The 12,475-nt window shown below is 39.8% G+C and overlaps 1 protein-coding gene across 5 annotated transcripts in view; it reads right to left on the reverse strand.

Annotated features, from left to right (window-relative positions):
- LOC115803651 (sal-like protein 2) overlaps positions 1-12,475 on the reverse strand; it is a 900,219-nt gene that overhangs the window by 614,545 nt on the left and 273,199 nt on the right. For all 5 annotated transcript variants that reach the window (XR_016391489.1, XR_016391490.1, XR_016391491.1 and 2 more), the window contains exon 9: positions 3,895-4,030. The gene's annotated coding sequence lies outside the window, so the exon portion shown is untranslated. The remainder of the gene's footprint in view (positions 1-3,894; positions 4,031-12,475) is intronic.

The following is a 12,475-nucleotide window of genomic DNA, read 5'->3' on the forward strand; positions in this document are numbered from 1 at the left end:
ACTCCCTAACACCATACACAAAAATGAACTCAAAATGGATTAAAGACCCAAATGTTAAGACCAGACAATATAAAACTCTTAGAGGAAAACATAGGAAGAACACTCTTTGACATAAGCAACAGCAAGATCTTTTTGACTCACCTCCTAGAGTAATGGAAATAAAAACAAAAATAAACAAATGGAACCTAATGAAACTTAAAAGCTTTTACACAGCAAAGGAAACTATAAACAAGATGAAAAGACAACCCTCAGAATGGGAGAAAATATTTGCAAATGAATCAACGGACAAAGGATTAGTTTAAAAAATATATAAACAGCTCATGTAGCTCAATATTAAAAGAACAAGCAACCCAATCCAAAAATGGGCAGAAGACCTAAATAGTCATTTCTAAAAAGAAGACATGCAGATGGCCAAGAAGCGCATGAAAAGCTGCTCAACATCACTAATTATTAGAGAAATGCAAATCAAAACTACAATGAGGTATCACCTCACACTGGTTAGAATGGGCATTATCAGAAAATCTACAACAACAAATTCTGGACAGGGTGTGGAGAAAACAGAACCCTCTTGTACTGTTGGTGGGAACGTAAATTGATACAGCCACCATGGAGAACAGTATGGAGCTTCCTTAAAAACTAAAAGTAGAACTACCATACGCCCCAGCAATCTCACTACTGGGCATATACCCAAAGAAAACCAAAATTCAAAAATACACATGCACCCCAATGTTCATTGCAACACTGTTTACAAAAGCCAGGTCATGGAAGCAACCTAAATGCCCATTGACAGACGAATGGATAAAGAAGATGTGGCACATATATACAATGGACTATTACTCAGCCATAAAGAGGAACGAAATTGGGTCATTTGTAGAGACGTGTATGGACCTAGAGACTGTCATACAGAGTGAAGTAAGTCAGAAAGAGAAAAACAAATATCATATATTAAAGCATATATGTGGGATCTAGAAAAATGGTACAGATGAACTGGCTTCCAAGGCAGGAATAGAGACACGATGTAGAGAACAAATATATGGACACCAAGGGGGGAAAGCGGGGTGGGAGAGGGTGGTGTTTGGAGGAATTGGGAGATTGAGACTGACATATATACACTAATATGTATAAAATAGATACCTAAGAAGAACCTGCTGTATAAAAAATAAAATAAAAGGTGTTTCAAGAACCAAGACACCTAAGTAAGGTCACCTATCCCTCATAAGGCTAAAGGTGTAAGGCTGCTGTTATCTAAGTATGGTTCATGGGCCCAAAGGAGGCCCTTCAGGGTGGTTCACCAAACTCGATGAGTTTTCTCTCTCTTGTTGCAGATTAGTACTGCGCACAGGATTCACAGTGACCCCCTGTCATTATCTCTCTCTCTCTCTCTGTTTGTACACGTCCCTCCTCTCTGATACACTGGTCCACAAATTCTAGGTGCTTCAAGATCCCCAATCTCCTATTCAGTCTCAATCTCACAGTGAGACAGCTGGGCTATTTTTGGTAAATCCCTCCTGCACTGGTGCTGAGAAGCTGCCTCCATGAAGTAAGCTGGGCAATGTTCGGGCGCACCTCATCTGTTTTCCTTATCTCTGTGCTACCTGTAGTCCAATGTCCAAAAGTTGTATCATATAGTTTGTCCAGTTTTCCAGTTGGAAGGAAGGTCAACTCTACCTTTATCAGTGAAGAAGTCACAGTAATTTGTTTTTATTGTATTTTACAAATATGTCATTTCATGATGGACAGGATAAAAACCTTTTCAACCAACCATACATTACTTGAGACCTGCCTTAGGTAGTGTTTCCTCTGTGGCATGCTGAATGAGTCTTGGGGATGAATAGTAATTCAGGCAAAGGATTTGGGGAGATTAGGGAGCACTTTCTAGGCAGATGAATCCCTGTCTTACCCATGGGAGTCATGGAGACATATGCAAGGAAGAGACCTCTGACTATTCCAGTTAAAAATCCTGCCTGGGATTATTTGGGTAGCTAGAGATACTTGTACCATGCAGAAAATGATGGAAGCAACAACTGAGTATTTCCCTAAGCATGCTCATGTTTAGAGCTCTCTTCTGAGTCCTGTCCCATTCTCCTTTGCCTATGCCTCAAGCAGATATAGCTGTGGTGCAATGTTCAGCATGCCCACCAGAGGGCGGGGTTTCCTACAAATGTGGTTCCTCTTCTTATTCAGGTGCTGGTTTGACTTGTTTACTTTGTAGCCACAAGACATTACTGTTGCTGTGCAGAAAGGGGCTCTCAGTTTCTAAGTGAGGAGTTTCTATAATATTCAGCTGCAAACTAGCCCCATTAGATTTGGTGTATCCTAGGGAGCAAGGACCGTTGCCAACATGTTTTCTGCCACTCATTCTGTTCTTGTGATCTTCTTAATATTCAGTAAGTAACATTTTATCTTAAATGTTCATCATTTTTCATTTTCCTATAATTATGGGTAACTTTTAGTTTTCTTCTCTGGCTGAAAACTCTCCTTCTCTCCATTTATAACATAAAAAAGTGATTCTCTTGTAGGAGGGACCAATGGAGACTCAGTGAACCAGACAGAAGGCCCAGTGACTGTCTCAGAGGGGGCGCCTACGACCCTGCACTGCACTTACCAGACCTCTGGTTCAAATCCCTATCTTTTCTGGTACGTCCAGTATCTCAACAAAGCTCCGCAACTCCTCCTGAAGGGCTCGAAAGCAAGCCAGAGGGCAGAGCATCAAGGTTTTCAGGCCACTCTTGTTACGAGTGACAGCTCCTTCCACCTGCAGAAACCCTCAATGCAAGCATCAGACTCGTCTGTGTACTACTGTGCTCTGAGTGACACGGTGAGAGGGGCTGCAAGAGGAGCTGAACACAAACCCAAGGGGAGCAGGAGGGCGAAGTGAGCAGCCTTGGGAGGAAGAGGTATATTCTCTCCTTGGGCAGTGTTGTGTTTATTTAGAGCTTTTCAGGAAAATAAATCAAGGTCAGATCTAATTCCTAGAAACCCAGGAGGTTGGGACTTGTTCTTCAGGGAGAATAGGGTGGATGTCAGTCTTAAAGAAGACCCAAGCTCTGATCCCCAGAAGTGTCCCTGTTCAGCCAGAAAGACTCCTCCCTTCTCTAGACTGACTTTCAAAAACATCTATTTTCTCTTAATGTAAGATGGACGTTAGATGTCACGATATTAATATATCCATTTAGGGAAGAGAAAAGGAATAGATGACTAAAAGCTGCATCAGCTGAATCACAATCATAGATCAGCACAGGGATGCCAAGCAAATCATACACAAATTTTCACGCGGCTGAGACGTAACGCTGTTGAGGCGCTGCTCTCAGTGAAACGAGCCAGAGCTGCTGCAGTAGTGGGATGAAAAGGCATTTGTGATTTTTGAATGGCTACATTTTTGATATAAGGAACTAGGAATGCATGGTCTGGTGATTTTGCATTCATTTTGACTATAGGATGGGATACTTGAAAGCAAGGTTTTTCTAGCACAGACTATTGATTGGCATTAGACACGTACAGCTGGACAAATTTTGTCCACCAGGAAACTTGCTGTGATAGCATTAAGCAGACAAGAAACTTTATCCAATGTAAATTTCCCCAGGAACCAATGCCTTGGAGTGAAGGAAGAAAAGTTATGATGACTGAGGGTAAATAGTTTGACCTTCCTGTCTGGAAGAAGAATCTGTGAGCTTATTTCACTGTAGAGTTTGGCTGCAGGCCAAAAAAAAAAAGCCATACAAAAACATGGATGACTATTTGTTCTCAGAAGTCACCATAATCGTAACAAATTGTATTGCTCATAAAACTTGTCTATCCTAGATGCATTGGTTGAATATGGCAAATGGCTGCAGCACTGATATAACTGTTGTCAACTTAATTACAATAAAGTCTAAATAGGCAGGTTAGACTCACCAACCATGTCAGCAAGCCATGACGTGCCACAGGCAAACTGATAGCAGCAAGTTACATTTCCTGTTCTGGTGCAGAAGCATCTCGCACTTCAGTACTTGTGCACGTGCCCTGTCAGGCAAAGGGCAGGCGTTTAGACCTGAATTTGAGACAGAACACAGCACATTTCACTCACAGGAAGAGCTTCCAACATGGGGTTCCCTGGCCTGCTGAGAGCTTTCATAGCCTCCGTCCGCCTTGGTAAGGATAGCCACAAACAGACTCAGCTCCACTCAGCTCCCATGTTTGGGGGTAGGGCAGGTTATTATTGTCTGGTTGTGTGTAGGAGAGTTGAGTAATGGGTAGAGGAATTAGAAGTCTTAGTCCTATGTTTGTCCCTTGCAGCCCTCGGGGTTCCACCAGGAGAATCAGCCTAATTCTTTCTCTCTGTCTCTCTGTCTGTCTCTCTCCATATGTTATATATATAAAATTTTTTCTTCTCCCCAGGATCCATCACAGCCCAGAAAGTAACTCAAGACCAGCCAGGGGCTTCCCTGGTGGTGCAGTAGTTGAGAATCTGCCTGCTAATACAGAGGACACGGGTTCGAGCCCTGGTCTGGGAGGGTCCCACATGCCGCGGAGCAACTAGGCCCGTGAGCCACAATTACTGAGCCTGCGCGTCTGAAGCCTGTGCTCCGCAACAGGAGAGGCCGTGATAGTGAGAGGCCCGTGCACCGCGATGAAGAGTGGTGCCTGCTTGCCACAACTAGAGAAAGCCCTCGCACAGAAAGAAAGACCCAACACAGAAAAATAAATTAATTACTAAACTCCTACCCCCAACCTCTTCTTAAAAAAAAAAAAAAAAACAATTGAAAAAAAAAAGGCCAGCCAGAAATTTCTATGCTGGAGAAGGAGGATGTAACCTTGGATTGTGTATATGAAGCTAGTAGTTACAGTTATTATTTATTCTGGTACAAACAAACACCAAGTGGAGAAATGATTTTCCTTATTCATCAGGAGTCTTACAATGAGTGAATACAACAGAGGGTCGGTAGTTTTTGAACTTCCAGAAAACGGCCAGTTCCATCAGCCTTACCATCACAGCCTTGCAGCTTGGGGACTCAGCGGTGTATTTCTGTGCTCTGAGAGGCCACAGTGATGCAGGTCCCTGTGGGAACCCCCCAGAAACCTCAGATCTCAATGTGAGGTGTCCCCCAGCTATGAAAACCTTAGTGAGATTCTCGGTAAGGACAGGAGAAGGCAGGGGCCGTGGCAGCGGGGCAGGGGAGTTACAAGTGGAAACCTCACTCTAAGGAAAACGCTATCTCTCTGGCTCAGAGAACATATCTAAAAGTGTCATTCATCAAAAGCATCTTTATCTTCAATTCTTCATCGTGAAGTAGATCATTTGCCAAAAAAAATTTAAAACTTTTTTATGGTGATTATATTAAAGCAAGTGATTTGGTTTAAAAAAATTCAGTAATATTTGGCCAAATCTGCACCTGAATTGTTAGACTTTTAGGTTCACTGCACAAATATTTATGCATTGCTGACTAAGTCTTGTCATTATGTTAGATCTGAAATATCTGTTAAATGGCACTTCTTGGACTCTCCCTGTCCCATTGTCTCATGCTGTGCCATGAATGACTTGGAATGATGTACACAGAATAAATGTCACCACAAGTCTTGACACCAAGGAGGAATGAAGCTCTTCAGTTTGCTCAGAAACAGCCCCATTACCTGATCACATTCTCTATATGCAAGTTTAATGCAGAAAAAATAGAATATCCAAAGAAGTAATACTAAAAACAAAACAGAACAACTCAAAAATTCTACTAGTCAGGAAAAACTCTGCTACAGAATTACATCTTATAGGATGTTTTCCATTCTGCGTTTTTACCCAACAGTATATTGTGAAATAATTATTTGCACAGCATTATTTACACATCAAAATCACACATTCTATTGGCGATATTCCAATGTATGATTTTTTTTTAAGAAGATGTTGGGGGTAGGAGTTTACTAATTAATGTATTTATTTTTGCTGTGTTGGGTCTTCGTTTCTGTGCGAGGGCTTTCTCTAGTTGTGGCAAGTGGGGGCCACTCTTCATCGCGGTGCGCGGGCCTCTCACTATCACGGCCTCTCCTGTTGCGGAGCACAGGCTTCAGACGCGCAGGCTCAGTAGTTGTGGCTCACGGGCCTAGTTGCTCCGCGGCATGTGGGATCCTCCCAGACCAGGGCTCGAACCCGTGTCCCCTGCATTAGCAGGCAGATTCTCAACCACTGCGCCACCAGGGAAGCCCCCAATGTATGATTTTATAATACTTTTTTGGCAAATTCCGTCTTACTAGCTTTTTAGATTGTTTTACTCACAGTAACAAATAATGCTGGAATGAACACACAGGTATTTGATGATTTCCTTGACAATTCCCAGGAGGTGAATAGGAATTTACCTTTAGTCTTTCTGGTATGGGCTCCCTGATCATTTCTGTGACCCTGCAGTATAGCACATTTTCACTCTACAACTACTAAACATTCATATTTTACCTGTTACAGAAAATTCTCTTACATCAACGCTTTGCTTTACAGTTTAGCTCCTAATGACTCCAGATGGCCTCAATTTCAGACAATTCTGTACCACATATGTTCAAAGTAGCTGTAATATAACATCTGAAAGAGTAATGTCTCTTTGCTATTGTGTGGTGATATTAGGTGGCAATTAAGCTGGTGGATATGTTTTCATCTGGAATTCCAAAAAGAAAGATATTCTTCCTTGTGTAAGGATTTTCTATCCCTACTATACAAAAAACAATGATCCCAATACAAAACAACTTTCCAGAAAAGAAAGCATAAGTGTGTGTGTGTGTGCGCGTGCGTGTGTGTGTGCGTGCGTGTGTGTCGGGAAGGAGAGAGAGTGAGAGAGTGAGAGAGAACATGATAGATGTATGTAGCCAAGTCATGAAGTAATTAACTAAACAGTTAAATTTCGTAAAACGTATTGGAAGTAAGCAAAGTCTTTCAGAGACAACTTTTAATGAAGAAAATAGATGTAAGTAGTTTACAAGGGAATAAATCAAAGATTTGAAGCAGGAAAAATGTATCTTAGAATCTGGTGCAGGAAGCGGTATTGGCGAGAGGTACTCAAAGGAGGATTCCCAAAAGGTAGCAAAAATTTTTAAAAACACCAGACCGAAAATAATCAATGACCTATCTTGTTTAACAATTATTTCCATCTATTTGTACTTTTAAAGTCTGAGAAATCTTCTAAAATGTTTTGGATAACATGCATACCAGCTCAAACTGGAGCCGTTGTAAAATCACGGTCACTAGTCTCTACTTGATCCCTAACATCCCCCAAATCATATCCCGTCTCCTTAATCAATGAGCTGTCTAATCATAATCGCCTTTTTAAAGTTTCTTGATTGTCACATGACTCTAATTTTTCTAATATCTCCATCAGATTATTTTGCCAATAAATAAATAAATGCCATCTGGGAAGGAATGCATTAACAGTGTGCCTGTAACTTGTTTTCTGCTTCCTCTGAGGTCACCTGAGGCCTTTGGGGTTTCCTGAGCTGAACTCTTTATGGACACAGTAATCTCATTTATACTTGAAAAGTAAAGAGGAGTTTTTAGGAGTTGTTCCGTACTAAGTTCTTATCCAGAATGACCTTAGCAGGACATCCAGGGTATTTCTAGATTATTCATTGCAAATAAACTAGAATTTATGGACATGGGATATATCTGATTGGAAAATGGCAGTCAACTAATGTTGGATCTCTCTGGTGCCTGATTAGAAAAACCTGAAAGACCCCAAACCTCAATGACTTCCCTGTTGCAACCTGTGTTGCTATAGTTGATGCTTGTCATACTGAACCCCAAATCTGTCCTGGTGTTAAAAAAGGGACTTTGTGAAGCTTCATTTGAACAATTCATGAGCTCCCAGACACTGAAGCTGGGTCTGCTGCTCTTTCTTGCTTGTAGTTTTGCTCTTCAGAAGCCCTGTTTTATCCTCTTCTAGTCACTACCATCCTTCCAAGGAAACCACAGTCCCATAGATAGATTGGTTTTGCCCATTTTTGAACATTATACAACTAAAATAATATAGTTTGGATTTTTTTCTATCTGGATTCTTTTCTTAATATCACATTTCTAAAAGTCATCCATGTTGTATACAGTATAGTTTGTTTATTCTCATTGCTGTATGAACATACCAGAATTTATTTAGCTACCTGCTTAACTGGTTCTTTGGATTTTTCCTGCCTTTGGCTGTTATCAATTGTGGTATTATGAATATTCTTTTTTTTTTTTTTTTTTTTTGCGGTATGCGGGCCTCTCACTGTTGTGGCCTCTCCCCTTACAGAGCACACGCTCCGGACGCGCAGGCTTAGCGGCCACGGCTCACGGGCCCAGCCGCTCCGCGGCGTGTGGGATCTTCCCAGACCAGGGCAGAACCCGTGTCCCCTGCATCGGCAGGCAGACTCTCAACCACTGCGCCACCCGGGGAGCCCATGAATATTCTTATACACGTTCTTTGGTGCACATATTTACACACTGCTATTGGGCATATATATTAGAATTTCTGGATTAAAGGGTATACATATATCTGGCTTTAATTCCTCCACTAGCTAAGCCCTCAAAGAGTGCTAATAACCTCGGTGTTGTAAATCAACCGAAATTTCCAAACCTCATCATTGCTGACCTCTCAGAAACTTTAGACACATGAGTTGTGACCATTTACTCTTGCTTCAAATCCTCTCTTCCTTAGAGAAAGTTTCTCTCTTTCTTAGACAAACAGCTTCTTCTCTGACAAAACGCTCTCTGAGGTTTGTACCTACTTCTTGGGCTGTTTCCTCTCTCACTCCCGCACACACCTTCATCTCCCTTCCAGTCATTAACTATTGCATGTCTGCAAGGTTTAGCTCTAGACTGTGTCCTCTCTTTGTGTTATTCTCTCTCTCTCTGACATTTTACTCATGTCTACATGACTCTGTGTCATACCTCATCATCTACTTTCTCTAGCTTCTCACTCAATTTATCAAGTATGAGCCACCTTTCTGTCACATATACACAGAGATAAAAATAACAGAGTAATCAGCATTCTGGCCATAAGTACAGTAAAGTGAGAGAAATTGTCATTGCCGCCTAGTGTGACCCTCTGAATCCTCCAAACTGCAGGGGATTCATTTCAAACTCTCTGAGTCAATCTTCTGAATCTCCTCTAACTTGGCTTGAGGAAGATTGAGGAAGACACACCATCACAGCTTCACTTCTGTTTGCTCTAACTCTTCAGTGAATTATCAGTTTTCTCATATATCATTATTCTGCATAATAGGCTAAGGAAAGTTGAACAAATGCACTTCATATATGTTTTGGAAGTGTACCCAAGCATGTATTGTGGACTCTCTCCATGGGTTCTCATGTACTGAAGGCTCTCTTCCAAGTCCAAGACAAAAGGAAATGTTGCAATTAATATGTTTTTATAATCTACATCTATATCTATACTTATATATAGACTTCTAAAATTCCTGTTATGCCTATAACTGTGAGTTCCATACAGTCAGGAAACATGTATGTATTGTACATTACACAGTACATGGCCCATAGTGGTTGCACATTAAATACTGGCTAACTGAAGAATGAATTAATTGATAATATCAACAGACACAGAGCTTCTACCCTTTGCATGCTGTTAGATAATTGTGTATCAATTAGTTCTTGTATTCGTCCAATTCTCATCACCATAAGAATACTTCTATTTCCATGTACCATAAATCCCCTTTCTGTTTGTACAGATTTTCGTCATATGGTACTATTTTCAGGTTTGCAATTAGATGGTCTCCCTCTTGTTGGCGTAGACAGAGCCATCTTCATCACCTGAGTGAGTCTATAGGAAGATGTATATCTAATTGATTTTCTTGTGGACTTGGAAGTCCCTCTCATTGGTGAGTCTTCCGGTTTCACCTGGTGATGACGTATTCCTGTATTATCTCTTTTCTGCTTTCTTCTCTAGAGCTTTTATCTTAGAATTTCAGCCTCAAATATTTATTTCCTGTGGCTAGAGATATGAGTCCTATAAAGCTAAGGGTGGTAGTGGGCAGAGAGTGGGGGAGTGGTCCAGGCCGAAAGAAAATCACAGTTAACTTAGTTCTCTTTGAGTCCCAATACTTTTCCTTTCCATCCTAATTCCTAGGGCTCAAAGGAAATGATGTTTTTATAATAGGTGTTCTCCATACACTAGATGTTGCCCGTGAGTACAATTGGATGGTGTCGAACTATCTGTTTCTATTTATCTTTACCATTGCCATCACTTGTTCTGCTTCTTTGTATATTTTTAATTTGCAGTCTAGTGACCTAGTTTGGGGGTAGATATTCCTACCATTGGGAGTCCTACCCTGAGACAAGAAAAATGTCTTGTCTGTTTTTCTAACTTCCTGATTCTGGTTCCAAGGGCTGAATTATTTCAATCAAGAATCCTTTTAAGTTCCTGGATTCTCAACCCTTAAGAAAACTTTTAGGAAGTATTATCCTCAATTGTAATATGGGTATTTTAAAAGTTCTCCTATGAGAGCAAAAATCAGAACTCTGCCTCTGGCACAGTAGAAAGAAGAAACACTACATCTTTGGGGAAATGAGGTATTTGACCTTGGAATGGTGACTGTGATAAAAGGTAGATGGAAGCATATAATTTTAGCAAAAAGTAATAAGAGAAAGAGGGAATTCTCTTTCTTGTGACAATTTGTAGAGAATATTCTCTTTTTCAAGAAACACATGCTTAATTATAGGAAAGAAGTTATAGCAAGGAAGAGACTCTCACTTTAGTTCACTTTGATGACTTAAATATTAATAGGCATTTTTTTCTCACAGAATTTTAAAGTTTAAAAGAATGCGAATTTTAGGAAAGATTACAGTTATCCTTGATCATAAGATAGATGTAACCATTTTCCAAATCTATACTAGAAAACATTGCCCTGTAATACGTGATAGATGATTTCAGAGGCTGATATGTTGAGAAGGGTTTGGGTTTGTACTATAGTTTTAACTTTACTTTTAATTGAGAAAAATCACAGTAAGTATAAAAAGGGAAGGTCACAGTCTCAAAGCATAAAAGTTTTTTTCAGTCTTCTATGAGAAGTGCTCAAGCTACATTTTGGTTATGTTGCTTTGAACTAGTTACTTGATAACAGCAAATAAGTAAAGCTTAAGACAAAGATGATGACAGATTCCTCTTTTCTAAAAAAGATCTTCTTAAAAATATACATTATAAAAATCAACTCAAAATGGATCATAGACTTAAATGTAAAATATAAACTATGAAACTTGAAAAAAAATAAGGGAAAATCTTCAGGACTAGAGCTAAGTAAATCTTAGATTTGACACCAAAAGCATGATACACACACACACCCCTAACTGAATCAAATTTAAAAACTTTTCCTCTACAAAAGACCCTGGTAAGAATATGAAAAGATAAGCTACAGACTGGGGGTAAATATTTACAAACCATGTATCTGACATAGTATTTGTATCTAGAATATATAAAGAACTCTAAAAGCTAAATGGTATAGAAAATGAACAACCAATTAGAAAAATGGGTGAAAGACTCAGATTGATATTTCACCAAAGAGGATATACAGATTGCAAATCAGCACATGAAAAGATGCTCAACATCATTAGCCATCAGAGAAACGCAAATTAAAACCACAATGAAATATCACTATACAACTATCAGTGGGGCTAAAATAAAAAATAGTGACAACACCTAATTCTGGCAAACGTGGGGAAAACTGGATCACTCATAAACTGCTGATGGGAATATGGAATGATACAGGCACTCTGGAAAATGGCCTGGCAATTTCTTATAAAACTAAACATGCAATGCAGACTTGGACACTTATCCTAGATAAATAGAAGACTTTATTTACATAAAAATCTGTATCTGAATATTCATAACAGCTTTATTCATAGCAGCCAAAATATGGAAACCTGATGTCCCTTAGTAGATGACTGGTTAAACAAACTGTGGGACGTCCCTACCATGGAATACTACTCAGAAATAAAAGGAAACAAACAGGTTGGATACACACTATTACCTGGACAAATCTCATGTTTTACTACTCATTCTGAGTGAAAAAAATCTCAATGCTTACTTCTATATAATTCCATTTATATAACATTATTAAAAATAACAAAATCGTAGGGATGAAGAGCAGGTTAGTGATTGTCAGGGGTTAATGACTAGGGAAGGGGTGGGTGTGGCTACAAAGGGGTGGCATGAGGAAGCCTTGCGGTTATGAAACAGCTGTGCATCTTGATTGTGGCAGTGAAGCTATACATGTGATATACATGAATGCATGAATCTGTACATGTGTAAAATTGCTTAGAACTTCACACACACACACAAATGGCTGCATGTGAACTGTGGAAATCTAATAAGCCCTGTGTGTTTTACTAATGTCAATTTCCTGGTTTAGAGACCCCTGGAGGACACAGGGTGAAGAGTACACAGAGCCTCCCTGTACATTTTTGGAAACTTCCATGAATCTATAATTATTTCAAATTAAAAATGTTTTTAAAAATTACAAACAAATTTCAGAAAAATCGCAA

Source organism: Delphinapterus leucas, chromosome 2 (genome assembly GCF_059928025.1).
Source record: "Delphinapterus leucas isolate spDelLeu-1000000601 "Yukka" chromosome 2, BTC_Dleu_Yukka2, whole genome shotgun sequence".
Lineage (NCBI taxonomy): Eukaryota > Metazoa > Chordata > Mammalia > Artiodactyla > Monodontidae > Delphinapterus > Delphinapterus leucas.